We start from the raw sequence: 8433 nt of genomic DNA, 5'->3' as shown, positions 1-8433 counted from the left end.
GGAGGAGACCGCAATAAACTTTTACTCCAACGGGAGTGTGAACTGATATACAAATTTGATACAGTTTACCTGGGAGGCCTTAATGAAGAATTAAATTTGAATGTTTTTCTGTAAGGTTTAGGAGAGGACTGCTTGCACAGGGGGCCGTGATTGATTGATTTATCTATATATTTATCTTTTGCATAATAATTCTTTTTGCTTTAGATTCTATCAGATGTGTATGTCCACTAGATTGTCCTTATGTGTACTTTAGCTGTTAATATTATATTAATGTCTATGAACGTTTATTCATAATACTTTAATTATGTAACAATGATAGTTTTTCCTTGTGGTTATACTACTCTGTCATATTACAATATTCTCTTCGATGGTTGCTTATCAAGTGATTTCTATTTACATAATAGCCATGTGGTGCCTGTCAGGCTTTACTGACATCCGTAACTGTGTGATGGCTCAGTAATCCAAAAACCCTGGTTGCTAACCTGAATCCTCTTCTATTATATTGTCTGGATATATAAATTAATGTCAGCAGTTGTTCAGGGGAAAATGTAATGGAACCTTGATTTGGAACCATTCCCCCGGTGTGAATGATGTAAATGCATTTGAGTCCAGTTACTGACAAGCCTCCGTGTAATGAGATCTGCTATGCAGCATTTGCTGGCGTGTTACAGTAGTGGCACGGACCATGTGATGCAGACGGCAGTGTCCCTACACGGATAATGTTGTGAGCGCCTAGACCGGAACCGGAAGTGCGTTCCAAAGCCGGATGGCGTGCGGTTCACGGCGGTGCCATGGAGAGAGATGATGGTGAGGCACGGGTGGACGGGTGAGAGAGTCGTCACATGTGTGAGGTGTCAGGGTACTGATGACGGGCGCCTTGGCTATTTAAGCAGCAACTATGTGGCTAATTGTTGTGGAGCCATTGAGGAAGGTGGTTACACACCGAAACAGCTGTCGGGCTTATCACTACAGGACAATGCATCCATGAGCTGACCAGATAAGTTCCTTGGTTTGAAGCTGCTATCATGCATTTATCGACAATATTTTTCACCAGCTGCTGCTATATGGAATCTTATTGATGTACTGCTTGAATTTTTTCACTAAAAGTATTTTTACATTTAATTGGTGTGCTGATCTCTATGTGGCTAGGCTGCTTTAAACGGTGTGCTTTACACAGGAGGACTTATATATATATATATATATATATATATATTATTTATAAAAATATATAAATAATACTTGTGCCTCCAAAAAAGACAAACCAAGTACCTAATCCCTTCTAATATAAATAGATATGCTATTACCAATAACAAAAACACCAAAAAAAACATGTTTTAAGTTTTTTTTATTAGTTTCACCCACCAAAGTGTGGCGGATTGAAAATGACGAATTTACTGTCTAAATGCACTGTTGTCGAATTTGCAAACTTCAATTGAATATAGAATATACTTTGGTCGAATTGCAGCATGTGTATCATTGCAGAAAAGTCGAATTTGACAAAAGTCGTATTTGACAAAAGTCGAATTTTGAAAGTCCGTTTTTTTAACGGAAAGTACTGAATTGCATTGACGATTTTGTTTTTGGTCGAAAAAGTCCAGTTTTTTTCGCCAATTTCGGGAATTCGACCGCAATTGCATATACCCCATAGGCTCTGTGTACCATCTTAAAATGTTTTTTAAGTGTTTCATAGTCATGTCATAGAAGAATAAAACCTGTGCATGAAAATCATTAATGGGAAGATTCTGCTTCCATGATTTTTCCAAGCTACTCCATATTTTAGGAGATTATTTTTTTAAGGAGATCCTCATATAGGTATTTTGCTTTGTATGGGACAGACTTAAGAAGATCAATAATTATCGATAACGAATCTGGGACAGATTTGGCGACAGAAGGAGTGAACATAATGCCTAATTTGGAAGTATGCAAAAGAAGTGTTGGCTGCAAGTCCATATATCTCTTTCAATTCTAGGTGGTCATACATCCTGCCCCTCGGATCAAAGACATCCGCTGTAGAGTGTATGCCTCTGTATCTAAGTCTGAGAAGTGTAGTTTCTGTCATACCAGGCAGAAACATCGGGTTTCCCCATGATGCAATATTTTTAGAATAACTTGAGTGTCTGCCAAATTTTTTGTTGATCACCTGCCATACTCTGTAAGCAGGGCCGGATTAACAATGGGGCTGATGGAGCTGCAGCTCCAGGCCCACCCTCCAAAATAGGCCCACTGCATCTGTAAATGTCTGCCGCTATAGACAGGATTTTTTCCCCCTGCTACTGCAGCCTACAGCGCCCCCTAGGGCCCGACCCCTCTGGCATCAACAACACCAGTGGAACTCCCCCTCACACCCCCCCCAGTGGAAGCGCCGGTCAGTGACACATGCAGGGGACCTGATATTCTCATAGAGCAAGTTTCTTTTAAGGTTCACGGCCTGGGATCGTAGCTCCGCCCCCTTGCGGCATTAGGCCACACCCCCTCATGGCATAATGCCCGTGATTTGCTTGCCTGTGGGTAGGGGAGTCCCACTGCTGGCAGGTCCCCAATGGCAGGAACGTAGAAGGAGACATAGCTGAAGGAGCTTCATCACCAGGCTTCCCAGCTGCCAGGACAGGAGCTCTATTCAGCAGCAGTGCAAACTAATTGTGGCTCTATACTTTCAGCCTCCTCATTTACTGCAAGCAGAGTGGGCAAGTCAGAACTCTAGTGACCAGGGCCGGATTGGTCATTATTAGTTCTACCAAGCAGAGCCCCGTTGGGCTGATTCGGGTGTGGGCCCGCCTGTCATCTGTGGCCCCACATGCCCCACCCACCCCACTCGTGCCTCTCTAACTTAATGTACTTTGCCTTGTGCACTGCGGCCACTGGGCGCTAACAGGAGAAGAGGTCCCGTCCCCACACCACCCGGCTGTCAGGAAGAGGAGGAGATCTGCGCGCCAAGCTCCGTTGACGTCATCGCGCAGACCTCGGAGGAATAGACGGTGCGGTGACGGTGGATCCAGCAGGAGAGGTGAGTATGAGTCTTCTCTAATCTCTCCGACATCTGCCTCTGCCTGCAAACAAAGTGCTCTTGTGATAGAACAGTTCTATCGACACCCCCACCCGCGGTGTAGTGTGAATAACGGATGCCTCTGTGCGGTGTAATGTGACACCGCTGTGCGCTGTAATGTGAATAATGTGCCGTCGCTGTGCGCTGTAATGTGAATAATGTGCCATCGCTGTACGCTGTAATGTGAATAATGTGCCGTCGCTGTACGCTGTAATGTGAATAATGTGCCGTCGCTGTACGCTGTAATGTCAATAATGTGCTGTTGCTGTACGCTGTAATGTGAATAATGTGCCGTCGCTGTACGCTGTAATGTCAATAATGTGCTGTTGCTGTACGCTGTAATGTGAATAATGTGCTGTCGCTGTGCGCTGTAATGTTAATAACGGACGATGCTGTGCACAGTGTAATGTGAATAACGGACGATGCTGTGCAGTGTAATGTGAGTAATGGACGATGCTGTGCAGTGTAATGTGAATAATGTGCCGTCGCTGTGCGCTGTAATGTTAATAACGGACGATGCTGTGCAGTGTAATGTGAATAACGGACGATGCTGTGCAGTGTAATGTGAATAATGTGCCGTCGCTGTGCGCTGTAATGTGAATAATGGACGATGCTGTGCAGTGTAATGTGAATAACGGACGATGCTGTGCAGTGTAATGTGAGTAATGGACGATGCTGTGCAGTGTAATGTGAGTAATGGACGATGCTGTGCAGTGTAATGTGAATAATGGACGATGCTGTGCAGTGTAATGTGAATAATGGACGATGCTGTGCAGTGTAATGTGAATAATGGACGATGCTGTGCAATGTAATGTGAATAATGGACGATGCTGTGCAGTGTAATGTGAATAATGGACGATGATGTGCAATGTAATGTGAATAATGGACGATGCTGTGCAGTTTAATGTGAGTAACGGATGCCACTGGATGTTATAATGTAAGTAATGGATGCCGCAGATCATTGTAATCTGAGTAACACACATCACTGGGCGCTGTAATGTGAAGTCGCTGTGCGCTGTAATGTGAATAACGGACGCCGCTGGTCATTTTAATGTGAGTAACGGATGTCGGTGGGCGTTGTAATGTGATGCTGTTGTGTGTTGTAATGTGAATAACGGATGCATTTGTGCGGTGTAATGTGAGCTAGGGATGCCGCTGGGCATTGTATTGTGAGTAACAGACGCCACTGGGCACTGTAATGTGAATAACGGACGCTGCTGTGCGCTTTAATGTGACACCACTGTGCACTGTAATGTGAATAATGTGATGCTGCTGAACGGTGTAATGTGAGTACTGAATGCCGCTGTGCACTGTAATGTGAATAATGTGATGCTGCTGAACGGTGTAATGTGAGTACTGAATGCCGATGTGCACTGTAATGTGAATAATGGACACTGCTGGGTGGTGTAACGTGAGTAACGGATGCCGCTGGGTGACGTAACGTGAATAAAGGATGCCGTAATGTGACGGCGCTGTGCGGTGTAATGTGAATAATGTGACACTACTGTGCGGTGTAATGTGAATAATGTGACACTACTGTGCTGTGTAATGTGAACCACAGATGCCGCTGTGCATTGTAATGTGAGTAACAGATGCCGTAGGGCGGTGTAATGTGAATAATAGATGCTGCTGTGTGCGGTAATGTGACAGATGTGCGCTGTAATGTGACAGATGTGCGCTGTAATTTGACAGATGTGCGCTGTAATGTGACAGATGTGTGCTGTAATGTGACTGATGTGTGCTGTAATGTGACAGATGTGCGCTGTAATGTGAATAATAGATGCTGCTGTGCGCTGTAATGTGACAGATGTGTGCTGTAATGTGACAGATGTGCGCTGTAATGTGACAGATGTGCGCTGTAATGTGAATAAAGGATGCCACTGTGTGCTGTAGTATGAATAATGGACGTTATTCTGGCCCAAATAATTATCCAGCAAAGGAGCGCAGCACACTATACTCATTTCTTTTATTTAAAACCACTCAGTCCTGACTCAGAGCCGCTGAGGTCACCATAACATGAACAGACTGAGACCTCCCGCGATCAGCGCCAGGTGAACTGGAACTATTGGTTACAAGTGGCTACCTAATCTGAATGTGACCACACAGACTGATCCTTCCTAGCAGACCTCGGTCAAGCGATCCTTATTATTTGAGCAGCTTCACACTGTTCCTGCAAGCTACTGCCCTCCATACATCAATGGCTGTGATTCTCCAATCTGTCATAACTACTGATCCACCGATCAGCGACCTATTGAGAAATCGGGGAAATGACGCATGTTAGAAATATACCTGATTTGCTCAGTGCTGATGCGCTGTGTCTCCCTGCCCGGCCGGCTCCACTATGTATGTGCGGAATCTCATACTCACGTGAGATCCCCCTACGCTATCCGGAGCTGGCACCCACCACAGCCAGGGACAGCTCTGTCCCTGCTGCGGTGAATGGGCATCGCCACCTGCAGCTGTCAGAACTGACAGCTGCAGGTATCAGAACAGTCAGCAATGCTGACTGGTCATACATTGCCCCCTCATATCGGTGTGCTATCTGTAATGGTGCCCATGCACTTGTGTGATGCCCCGCGATGCGACATCGCGCGGCATCGCACCGGCAGTTCAGGTGCGATGAAATCACACCTGTACTGCCAAAGTGATTACCATGCGATAGATCGCATGGTAATCACGTGATGGGCACGTCACCGCTGAGTGGGTGCCCATCGCGCATCGCAGTGCGATATATTGCAAGTGTTTTTTTAAATCACATGCGATCGTGCTGCGATTCGATAAATATTAAGTGCAGACGCGATATTCGAGCAGCGTGCCCAGGCATCGCGTCGCATGGTACCTAAAATGTGCATACAGTCCTTCCATTTCTCTCACAATGGAAGGATTGTACCTGATATCTCACAAGTGTATGGGCTACATTAGATAGCAGCGCCGATATGGAAAGGGACGCTATCTGAGCCAGCACCGCAACAGTAATAGAAAGGGGGAGAAGCAGCATCGGTGCGCTGATACTGCTCCCCCATAACGGAGGGTAATACATTTACCCCTATTATCTAAATTGCAGAATAAAAATGAAGCTGCCCAGTATTAGCGGAATACAACCCACTGAAATCTAACTCTCTCTGCACATGTTATATCTGCCCCACCTGCAGTGCACATGGTTTTGCCCAGTTGTGTTCTTTTTGGCTTTGCTTGCCACTCTGAATCAGGCCCTGTGTCTGTTTTTACTTCTGCCTGATTGAAAGACTGAGGGCCTAATTCAGATCTGATCGCAGCAGGATATTTGTTAGCTAATGGGCAAAACCATGTGCACTGCAGGTGGGGCAGATGTAACATGTGCAGAGAGAGTTAGATTTGGGTGGGGGGTGTTCAAACTGAAATCTAAATTGCAGTGTAAAAATAAAGCAGCCAGTATTTACACTGCACAGAAACAAAATAACCCACCCAAATCTAACTCTCTCTGCACATGTTACATATGCCCCACCTGCAGTGCGCATGGTGGGTCATTCCGACCTGATCGCACGCTGCACTTCTTCGCAGCCATGCGATCGGGTCGGCGCCGGCTGCCGCGCCGGCCCATGGCAGTCATCTTTGCCTTGCGATCGCCTCTGAGACAGGCGACCGTTGTGTGATGCTTTTGTATTTGTGCAAGGGGAGCGGCACAGACATGCGGAGCGGGCTAGCCCTGTGCTGAGCGTCCCCCCGCATGTCTGCTAAACTTAGCACAGCTACGATCAGCTCGGAATGACCCCCATGGTTTTGCCCAACTGCTAACAAATTTGCTGCTGCGATCAACTATGAGTTGGTCGAAAATGCTGTGACTGGTTTTGGCATTACTAACCTCAATAACATTACTTTATTAATATACCATAGTTTGTGTTTTTGTGTAGACAGGTATATGCTTCATATAAGCAAAGAGGAGAGGGAGATTGCATTGGGTGTAAGAAGGTGGGTAGCTATGCCCTCCTTGGTGCTAGTCACACCTCATGACACAGACCACACCCCCTTATCAGAAGCCACACCCCCTGCGGCAGCCCCTAATAGGCCCTTTATAAATTTCAGCTCCAGGCCTATCAGGACCTTTATCTGGCACTGTCTGTAGGTGTCAGAAAATAACAGATTCATCAAGGATTGAGGAGTTAGGTGAGTTCTAGGGGTGTGAAGCAAAGCATTTGGGGAGTACGGCGCTAATAATGCGCAGTCCAATTCATACAGGACAAAATGACTCCGCTCATATAACCAGTCTACAATATAGCGGAAGAAAAAGGCTTGGGAATACAACTTAAAATCTGGGAGACCTAGTCCGCCTTGTTTCCGTTTGACACACATTTTGGTTCTCGCCACTCTAGGTTTCCCTCCCCTCCATAAAAATCTACCAATCATAGATTCAAGCCGCCATACATCTGCATTACATAGCATAATCGGCAACAGCTGCATAGAATAGGAGATCTTAGGAAATATGACAGACTTAATCACTGCAACCCTGCCAAATAGTGAGAGTGGCAACAAGTGCCAGGACTCAAGTCATTTAGAAACAGCCACAATAAGCGGGGAGAAATTGACTTTATACAAAGAACACAAGGTCATCGGTATATGCATCCCAAAATATTTAAAATGAGTCCGCACTATCTTAATAGGTCCAAGATCATTTATACTGGAGAGGAAGGAAAGATTCCCAGATAGTGGCATTATCTCAGACTTATCTTTATTTATCCTATAGCCAGATAATATTCCAAACCTATCAATTATGTCAAAAACAATTGGCAGCGAGTGAGAGCGGTCAGAGGGAAAAAGCAACATATCGTCAGTCAATAAAGCTACACGCAGATCTATATCTCCTATCACTATACCTTGAAATATAGGGGATTGACGCAAAGAAAGCGTCAGAGGTTCCAACGCCAGCACGAAAAGCAGTGGGGATAGTGGGCAACCCCGTCTAGTACCCCATTTAATGATGAACGGTTGTGATAGATAACTATTGCATGATATCTGCGTACGAGGGTCAGTATATAATGTGGATATATATCCTATAAACTCAGCAGGGAATCCAAATTTCGACACGGTGTCATAGAGATGATCCCACAGCACCATGTCGAAAGCCTTCTCAGCATCCAAGGACACTATCGCTCTATCACCCTTAACATCAGGTCGGGAGGAGTTGTAAATTGCCGATAATACTCGTCTAATATTTGTTATAGAAGTTCTACCCATTATGAACCCAGTTTGGTCACTGTGTATAATTCCCGGGAGAATCTGCTTCAGGCGAGTGGCTAAAATTTTTGAGAGTAATTTATAGTCGTTATTAAGTAGGGAAATGGGCCTATACGACCCCGGATTACTGAGGTCCTGACCTGGTTTTGGCAACACTTTGATTGAGGCAGAGTTAAAGT

This window comes from Pseudophryne corroboree (genome assembly GCF_028390025.1).
Source record: "Pseudophryne corroboree isolate aPseCor3 chromosome 3 unlocalized genomic scaffold, aPseCor3.hap2 SUPER_3_unloc_15, whole genome shotgun sequence".
Taxonomy (NCBI): domain Eukaryota; kingdom Metazoa; phylum Chordata; class Amphibia; order Anura; family Myobatrachidae; genus Pseudophryne; species Pseudophryne corroboree.
Note: the sequence above shows the minus strand (reverse complement) of the source record.